The sequence below is a fragment of the Ictidomys tridecemlineatus genome, chromosome 7 (genome assembly GCF_052094955.1).
Source record: "Ictidomys tridecemlineatus isolate mIctTri1 chromosome 7, mIctTri1.hap1, whole genome shotgun sequence".
Taxonomy (NCBI): domain Eukaryota; kingdom Metazoa; phylum Chordata; class Mammalia; order Rodentia; family Sciuridae; genus Ictidomys; species Ictidomys tridecemlineatus.
This window is the reverse complement of record NC_135483.1, coordinates 184388618-184398770: the sequence shown is the minus strand read 5'-3', so window position 1 is coordinate 184398770 and position 10153 is coordinate 184388618.

The window sequence follows — 10153 nt, the reverse complement described above, 5'->3', positions numbered from 1 at the left end:
AGCTGGGAGGGAGGTGCTGCTGGCACCCAGTGGGTAAAGACAGGGCTGCCGCTAACCCTCCTCTGATCCACCCAACAGCCCTCCACAACCAAAGACTATCGAGCCCCAATCATGGGCCGTGCTGGGTTGAGAAGCCAGGCTAGGAAGACTTGAGATGGCCTGCTAGCCACCATGGACATGGCTGACCACACTCTCTAGATTCAGGTTTTCTCCAACCTCATTGGCCCACCCTCCTCGATCTCCTCAATGCCTCTACTTCTAAATGTTAAGAGTACCCAAGGGCTCCATCCTTGACCTTCCTCCCTTGCCTCCTCTTTCTCACTCCAGTCTGGGCCTTTAAATATTAGCTATGGGCCCTATTCCAAGCGTCAATCTCAGTCTGGACACCACCCCTGAAGTTCAGGTTCATAGATCTACACCCACCACTTGGACATCACGAAGGCACGTCCAACTCAGCATCCCCAGAACTGAGCCCCTGATCTTTCCCCCAGAAACCTGTTCCTCCAAGTCAGCTCAGTTAATGGCAATTCCATCTGTCAGTTGCTTAGGGAAATAGCTGTGGGGTTTCCTTGACCTTGTTCTTCCTCTCAAATACTCATTCCAGCTTCCATCAGGTCTGCGGACTCAAAAAATGACCAAAATTTGACCACTTCTCCCTGTGTCCACCATCGTGAGCTTGGTCCCAGCCAACACCATCTTGCAACTGAACATGGCCGTTGTCTCCCAACTGGTCCCCTGTTTCTACCTTATCTCCTTCTCAGCACAGGAACCAGAGTGTCCTCATAAAATATAAACCAGGGTGCTGGGGTTATGGCTCAGTGCTAGAGCACTTGCCTAGCATGAATGAGGCACTGGGTTCGATTCTCAGCACCACATGTAAATAGATGAATAAAATAAAGGTCCAGCAACATCTTACACACACACACACACACACACACACACACACACACATCAGATCTTGCCAATCCCTTCTCCTGAACCCTCAGTAGTATTCATCAATCCCAAAGTAAAAGCCAAAATCCACAGATTTTAGTCAGTTTTTCACTGTTGTGACTAAAGAAAGTGACAAGAACAGTTAGGAGATGAAAAGTTTATTCGGGGACTCACGGTTTCAGAGGTTTCAGTCCATAAATGGCCAGCTCCATTCCTCCATTTCAGGCTCCAGGTGAGGCAGGAAATCATGGCAGAAGAGTGGGATGGAGGGAAGCCGCTCACATGGTGGTCAGGAACCAGAGAGAGACCCACTCACCAGATACAGAATATAAACCCTCAATGACCCACCTCCTGCAGCCACACCCCACCTGCCTTCAGGCCCCACTCAGTTAATCCCATCAGGGATTAATTCACTGGTTGGGTTAAGACCCTCACAACCCAATCATTTCGCCTCTGAATGTTCTTGCATTGTCTCACGCTTGAGCTTCTGGGGGACACCTCACATCCAAACCATAATACCCCATTATATTCTACCCAACCTTGAAGGCTCCGTCCTGCTACCCACACCCCTCCCCTCCCCAGCAGATCTCCACCTCCTATCCTGCTCTCCTCCTTCCTCTGCCCCAGCACCCACACCAGCCTCCTTGTTGTTCCTAGAGTCCACCCAGCACCTTCCGACCTCAGGACCTGTGCCTTCCTTGTGCCCTCTGCCTAGAACAGTCTCCCTCTATCATCAACATGGCTTAACCCATCAATCCTTCAGGTCTTCCTGAACTGTCACCTTCTCAGGTCACTTTCTGTGACCTTGCTGTTTAAGTGTGGCTCTCTACCTCCACCTATCAGTGTTGACATTTTTCCCATAGTGCTTATCACCATCTGGCACCTTCGAATTTTATGTTTGATTCTCCCAATAGGATAAGCTATTATCTTAAGCTTTATAAAGGCTGGAACTGGTTTTTTTTGTTTGTTTTTTATTGAGGCAATATTTATACATCCTTACAGGGTACATTATGGTAATTCAATACATACATACAATGTGTAATGATCAAATCAGAGTCATGAGCATTTGCATCTCTCAAACATTAATCATCTCCATGTGTTGGGAACTTCATTCTCTCCTGGTCATTTTTATTACTTTCTCTGGAGCACGACACACTGTCCATAGGAAAGACCCAGTGTGGTGGACAATCAGATCCCCAGTTAGATGTCAAGGCTCTCTATGAGTCCCACTCAACACAGCCTGGGGCTCAGGTATCTCCTTCTCTGACCATGTATCTCCTTCTCTGACCATGATCTCTTGTACAAGCCAAGCTTCTGCCTGGAGTTTGTGAACACATTTGTCATTTCATATATATATATTAGAAACTCAAATTTTTAATTGGCTATTCAATCACAATGCTTAAAATGTCAAAGACATCTTTGCCAAGGTGAAGGCTTCGTCCTGCTCTCCAAAACAGCATATCCACTGCCAGGAGTCTAGCCGTGGCTGCAAACCTGCACCCAGAGTGGTTTTGTCAAACTGTGAGCGGAGTTTCTGCACCATCTTGTGGAAAATCTGGGAATTACACCTACTGTGCAGGACATTGTCCTAAGTCAGGGTTGTATGAGGAAGGCCCCTACTTACTGTCTCCTCTCCACCCAGAAAGGAACCCCTTACTTCCTGTCCTCACCAGCTCTTGTCTTCCCAAATGCTCCTTGCCTGGGGGCATTTAACTTTGGTGATTCTCACTTTCAGGAGGAAGAAAAAAAATCTTTCTCCAGGTCCCACAAGGAGGGAACTGAAGGCCTTTTAAGTTCCCTCAGAGCCACCCACTTCAGTTCCTTCATCAGGGACCCCTGTGGGTCAGGTCATCCTTCAATGCCCGACGTGTCAGTCCTGTGAGGCCCGAGTTCCGCTGACCTCCAGCCTCAAACCTGGGTACCAAGAGATGGATGGGGAGTTCTGTGATATTCCATCCTGGGAACTCAGGTTTCGGAGGTAAGTAACTCCTGGGAGAAGGGACAGCTTGATTCCATTCATCCCAACCCAAACAGCCAACAGCCGACCTACACGCATCAGAGGGCCAGGGCAGAGGTGAAGGATCACTGGTCGCCTAAAAGGCAGGGTACACTAACAGTGGACATGAAGAAGCAGCCTTGTGACAAAGAAAGGCCAGTGGAGTCCCAGATTCAACTTCATAGCCCACCCGCAGTATGACCTCACTAATTCTACCTTGTGTGTTTGGGATTGAGGACGGGGAAGGGCCAGATTGATTTTCAGCTGTGAAAAGTCTGCATTACAATAACTTGTAGAGGACCTCTGCTACTCTCCAGACCCTCCAGCTCTCTTGACTCTCACCAGCAAAGCCTTCTAGGAGACTCGATGGAGAAGGATGGTTTGTAATTAGCACATGAAGTGTTTGAAAGGTCCCTGTGCTTGTCCAGGTTGGCCTGGAACTTGCCATTAGGAGAAGTTTCTTTCATTATTTTAGCCAAGATTAGGGGGATTGTTTACTCTTCTGGTATCTAGAAGACAACGAAAGGAAAGGTATACAGTCTTAAGTCGATTTAAACTTTAAGCCAGTGTATCTGAATCACCATCAGAAGGGGAAAGGAAAAGAATAACCGTTAATGGAGAGTCTTTATCAGGAAAGCACTCCCTGGGCACGTTACTACTTACCTCTTTAGGAGCCGGCCACATGATGGTGGGCAAGTAGCACAAGCTCTCCAAGCCTCATTTCCTCATCTGTCAAATAGTATTCTGCTGCTGTAGAAAACAGTTTGGTGGCTCCTCAAGACCTTTAAACAGAATTACTGTACAATCTCACAATTCCACCTGTGGATTTGCACCCAAAGAAGTGGAAACAGGAAATCGAGCAGGTGCTCATAACATTTGTGTGCAGGTGTGTGCATCACATTTTTCACAGTAGCCAAAAAATGAAGCAACCCAAATGTCCATTACCAGATGAATGAACAAACAAAATCTGGTGTCTACATGCACTGGATTATCATTAAGACTAAAAGGTGATGAGCCAGGTGCAGTGGCACATACCTGCAATCCCAGCTACACAGGACCCTGAGGCAGGAGGATCACAAGTCCAAGGCCAGCTTGGACAACACAGCAAGCTCCAATCTGGAAAAAGGCAGGGTGAAATTCTGACACATGCTCCAGCACGGATGAACCATTCACACTAGGTGAAGTCAGCCGGGACCGAGGACAAACGGCTAGGATTAGAAAGGTCACAGAGACAAGGACTGGAGTGGGGTTATCAAGAGCTGTAGAGAGAGCGGGATGGGAGATAGTGCTTAACGGGTGTGGTGCTTCAGTTTGAAATGATGACATTCTGGAGATGGACATTGAGAATGACTTCAAAACATTGTGAATGCATTCAATGCCACTGGTCTAAATTTGCTAAGTTTAATTCTGCCCCCCCCCACCAAAAAAAAGTGTTGAAAATATGTTGTAAACTAATTGGGGACAGTTTTTCCAAAATAGAACGACACAGAAAGAAACCACCCAGTTTTCCCTCTGAGCCAATTCCATCCTGGACCAGTCACCTGCCCCAAAAGACCCCCAGCAGGACAGAAAATGTCTTTCTGCTATCTTCAGTGACAAGTCCGTCAGATACTTTTTCCCACCTATAATGTAGACAAATGACTGTTTTTCCTCCATTTTTAATTGAGATGGAACTTTTCATGCACCAGGCGAGAAAGCCAAACATGATGGGAATAACAGGGAAGGGACAAAGCATTGCCAGAAACGTGACCTGAGAGACTCAGGGAGCATGTCACACTGCTCTGCTTCTTGGTTTTCATTTGGATGAACTGAAATCACCAATTTGGTTTTCTTTTGAAGGGGAAACATCTAAAGTATACTAAAGTATGGGGGGGGTGAGTCAGAGGAGGATGAGCATGTGCCACGGTTGTGGGGAAGGAAGGAAGGATACCCCACAACTCAGAAAACTGTAAGAGGAAATAACCTTCTTGCCCTAGCAAACCAAACATCAACCAAAAAAAAAAAAAAGTCAGAGATAAGGGATCATAAAATGCCAAGTTGTTCTTTTCTGAAAGGGAAGGAATCTCAAAGGACTGCAGCTTTGAAGGAAAGTTAGAATCTGAATCTCTCCACACAGAATACTTCCCATATTTTCTCATCTCTTTCAAATCCTGCACAAGGGCAGAGTCAAGACTGGAAATACGAAAGGCCATAAATTGGAGATGCAAATGGCTCCCCAGATGTGTGACTCCATCTATGAGAAACACATTGGTGAGGCAGATAAAAATGTGAACCAGAAAGGGCAAGGAAACCGAAATTTTTTTTTTTTTTTTGAAACAGAAATGTTAAATCCAACTGAACCACAGAGCGCCTCACCCCACAGGCGCCAGGCCCCTGCCTTCCCCAAGGTGGATTACAGTCCAGTTGTGCCATTTTTCCAACTAGGCCCCATTTCACAGAAAACTACCTTGATTTGAAGAGTTAATTCAATCAGCTATGCAGAGAGCAAAAATTCTAGCTCCAAACAGAAAATGTGTTTCACTTCTCCCTCATCTGAGTTGACATTCAATCGCTGCAAAACAATTTTAAAGGCTATAAACCCCAAAATAGAGAAAATAAAGGGGCCAGGGCTGCATTCAGTGTACATTCAAGTGACCAGGAGATGGAGAATGGATGAAGCATAGTGAATTGAAGCCGATCAGAGGAAGCCACGGCCTGGGGTCTGCATGGAAGGGGGTGCACTCCAGGGAAATGCCCCACCCCCATGCCCACCCCAGAGATCCAAAAACAAGAGAGGCCAGTGCAGGGGGCCAAAGGCGTGGGCTTAGGGTGGAGCCTTGCTGAACTTCCTCAGATCACCAGGAAGCTAGATGTCTCCCCACCCTCCTGCCCCCCAGTCTAATCATCAAAGATTTAACCTCAAAGCCAATAAAAACGCTCCACTGGAAACATCACATTCTGGCATCTAGAATGTCCCTAACCTCCCAGAGGCAAAGCCACCTAGCTGATAGGTTCTGTGCTTATGCAACACCCCTTCAACCTGAATGGACAAGGTTGACCAGTCACTTCAGGACACAGACAATTTATTAATGATGTCATCCAATACAAAACAAAAACCTCTAATTAGTCCTTATACCCATAAGACAAAAATATGATACTCTATCAAGAGAAAAAAAATCAGAAACAAAAAGAAAGCCATTGGAAATTTTTAAATGAGGACAAACAAAATTCCAATGAGGGTTAGAAGATAAAATCCAGATGATCAAATAAAAAAAAATACGTTCACAAAAACAAAGAAAAGAGATGTAGAAGACCCAATGTTAGATGAATAGAACTGCAGGGAAAAGAGAAATTCGAGAGAAGAAATCATCAGAGACTTAAAACAGAAGAGTGAGAACTGAGGTGGGACCGGTCACTGGCGGTTCGGGATGCGGGGGTTTCAGACCAGCCGTGGAGGATGTGCAGGACTCTGCTCAATGGGGAGAGGCGGGGCCCTTCGGCTTGGAGCCCAGCAAGGGACATATTCAGACCAGAAAAAAAGCAGCTGAGGCGTAGGGAAAGGGCAGCGCCTCTGCCCCTTTGCCCAGGCTTGGGGCATCTCCGGACACCGGGCTGAGCCCCGTCACCCTGTGCCCACTGGAACCTTCCAACTGTCCCTGGGCCTGGGAGAGAGAAGTGATGCATCGCTATGTCCACGGGTGGCTGCTGCTGGGCAGAATCACACCCTGGGTGCCCTCCCTCGGTCATCTGACCGGGATGAGGGACCTCTGTGACAGAAAGGTACGTTGAGGCTAGATTTTCAAAGACCTCAGAGTTAGGCCAAGGGGTTTTAAGCGTATCATTAAAACAACGAGAAGCCTCGGGGTGGGGGAGGTATGAAATGGTGCAAATAGTGTTTAGGAAAAGCTAAACCCGCAGCACTTGGGGTGTTGGGGTGAGAGGAGAGAAAAGAGGGCTCTGAAGCCACTATGGTGGCTGCGGCCGCAAGGAGCCGGGTGCAGGTGGCGGTGGCAGTGGGGATCCAACCTGTTCCCGCAGAGCGCACTCTGTGTGCTCCGGTGGTGGCCCTTGAGCCATGATCCACACCCTGGGAGAGGCAGGCCCGCACTGCCCTGCTCCCCACTTTGAGCCCTTTCTGTGCCGTTTTTGCGGACCCCATCTTGTTTCCTGTGCTTTTGATTCTAACTGCGGACACTTTAGAGGCTGGCTCTCAGGCTCCCGGGGTGGGTTTGCCCCCAGACGCAGGCTGCAGCCTCTGCGCTCTGCACCCCACGGCCCTTCCCCAGGGCCCCTGCACATGGGATCCAGCAGCCCTCTCGCTGGCCCTGCTCGGGCATTTCTGCAGTGGGACTTGGACTCCAAGGTCCTCTGCGGGATCCAGAGAGGCTCCCTCCTGTGGACGTTGCCCAGAGCCACGCGGGCGCTGGCCCTCCTCTGCCTCTATCTCCTCTACCACTCTGTCCTGGGCACACACCTCCCTCTGTCGTGGGCGCACACATGTCCATCTCATGGGGTGCTTCTGAGGACGTCCACAAGAGATGAGGGAGAAAGGGCAAGCGTGGACCAGGTGGAGGAGAAGGAGGCGGAGGAGCAGCCAGATCACCTGCGGCGCGGTGCGGAGCAGGCTTCGGGACCACCCTGCGCAGGCGCAGTGGCCTCTGCAGGACGCACCGCTAACCCTGCGTGGCAGCCTTTTCCGGAGACTCCAGGGGGGAGGCTGCTCCCAGAAGTCTGGAAACGTTCTTCTGGTGGCCCAGGCCACCCTCGCACACCACCATTCCCCAGGGTGCATTCTGCAGTAGTGCTCCAGGTCCCACCTACCTGGAAGAGATATCCTGTCCCAGAGTTTAGAAAACCTTCCAAGTTCAGAAGGCAGCTAGACCTTTGCTCCCAGAGAGCTACATTTATCTCCTTCCAATTTCCTTTTAAAACGCGCTAGGGGGCAGAAAATTCTCCTGTTTCAGTTTGAGGGAGGAGAGAAGAAGCTCGGCTTACATTCTGATCTAATTAAATTAGATCCCTTTGAGGCAGATGCAGGGTCCAGACAGGAAGTCCGTGGAGGTATCTCAAAACCAAGCTGCGTGCTCCTGACCCTGAGAAACACACGTGGCTTCTCACCCTTGAGGAATTCAGTTAAATGGCAGATCTGGGGTTCCTACACCATGGGAAGCAATAGTCTTATCCCTGATGAGCTTATTTTCCAGTAAACCTTATGAGGTCACCCACTGTTGAGTAGTCACCTCCCACCAGTGAAGTTCTGCTCATCTGCTGGTGTGGGCTTTGGGAAGCCGATGCCCTTTTATTCTTTGAAGTTACGTCATAGTTTAGCTGGAATCATTGGATAGATTCATGTTTTCATAACATAAAGACCAAAACCACTTAGCTGAACTGGATATGGCTTGAGATTTAATCATACATGTGGAGATGATGACATTTTCTATCCAATGATGAGAAAATATTTTTGAGTACCTACTATGTGCTGGGCACTGAATAGATGCTAGAACTACAAAGGTGAGGTGTGAAAAAAATAGACATGGTTGACATATTAGTGGGGGTTCTCTAAACCAATGGAATCAACAGGATATGTATAGAGATAGATGAGGGGAGACTTATTGGGGCAATTGGCTCCCACCATTATGGCAGCTGAGAAGTCCCACAACAGGTGGTCTGCAGGCTGCAGACCCTGGATGCTGGTAGCACTCGCTCAGTCCAAGTCGAGTGTGAAAATCTCAGACCCAGGGAAGTTAATGGTACAACTTTCCTTTTGAGGTCAGAAGCCTGAATCCCCAAGGAGAGGGCCACTTGTGTAAGTCCTGGATTCCAAAGGACAGAAAGCCTGGAATTTTGATGTCCCAGGCTGGATAGACCAGTATGTCCAAGCCCTCGGGGAGAGAAACCAATCTGCCTTCTGTACTTATTCTCTCTGGGCACCCCCAGCTGATTGGATGCACCCATCACACTGAGGGCTGACTAGAGGTGCCCATCCACACTGAGGGCAGGTGTTCCCCACCCAGGGCACTGACTCTCGTGCTCACCTCCGCTGGCAGCACCCTCACAGATGCACCCAAGATAATGCTCTGCCAGGCCTATGGGCATCCTTTAATCGAGTCAAGTTGATGCCCAGAAAGACAGAAAGAAACACAGAGAGGAGACTGGCAAGGCAGGCGGGGTCAGACCATGAGGGAACATGGTCACCAGGAAAAGAGGAACCAAATTTATCCCAAGAGTGTGGAATGCCATTGAAAAGCTTACGAAAGAGGTGTGATTTGCCTTATGATCAAGTGATCCCATTCTTAGGTCTGTGACACCTGGGAGAAATGAAAACGCACCTACAGACACTTGTACGTGAATGTGCATGTCAGCAGCAGCATTCATAAGAAAAAAGTGCCCATCAAGTGATTGATACATAAGCAAAATGTGGTATACCCTACGAGGCAATACCATTCAGCCAGTAATGTTGCAACATCCACGCACTTTGAAAACCCACAGAGTCAAAGAAGCCAGTCACAAAAGACCACGTATTATATGGTTATGTTTGTATGAAATGTTCAGAATAGGCACATCCATAGAGAAAGCAGATTAGTGGTTGCCTAGGGCTGCAGAGGGGGAAATGGGAAGTGGGGGCTAATGGGTACAAGGGTTCTTGGGGGATGATGGAAACTTTCTTAAAATTAGATTGTGGTGATGTTTACACAACTCTGAATACACTAAAAGGCATGAATTTTATGCTTTGAATGAGTGATTATATTTCAATGAAATCATTTTTTAAAGGCATAATTAAATTTGCATTTTGGAAAGATCAGCCTGGGAGCAGTGTGGGAAAAAAAATAGAGGGATATAAAAATGCATGCAGAAGGCCAACAAGGAGGCTGGTTTTGAGACGATAGTCGATGAAGACAGTCTGGACTCCAGGGGTGGAGCTGAAGGTGGAGGCAGAGGGAAAAGAGTCCCAGTCCTCCACTCCCAGCAGTTGGTGCCCCTTGGCTACCAGGCGGCTCCCAGCTCTTGGCCAGGATGGACAAGCGTCTGCATGCACAGCGTTGGAACCAAGGGCAAGAGGACCGCCTGCTTTCATGGACTCGATCTGACAAATTTAGCTCAGAAGTGCTTTTGAGAACATCCACGTGCAGATTTAACAGACAACTGCTTGGCACTCAAGAGAAGATGGTGCTGAGCCAGAAGGTGTAGCTACTGCTGGTTGCCACCGTGAGGCTTGGGGGGTGGAGTTCACCAGGGAGGACAGCA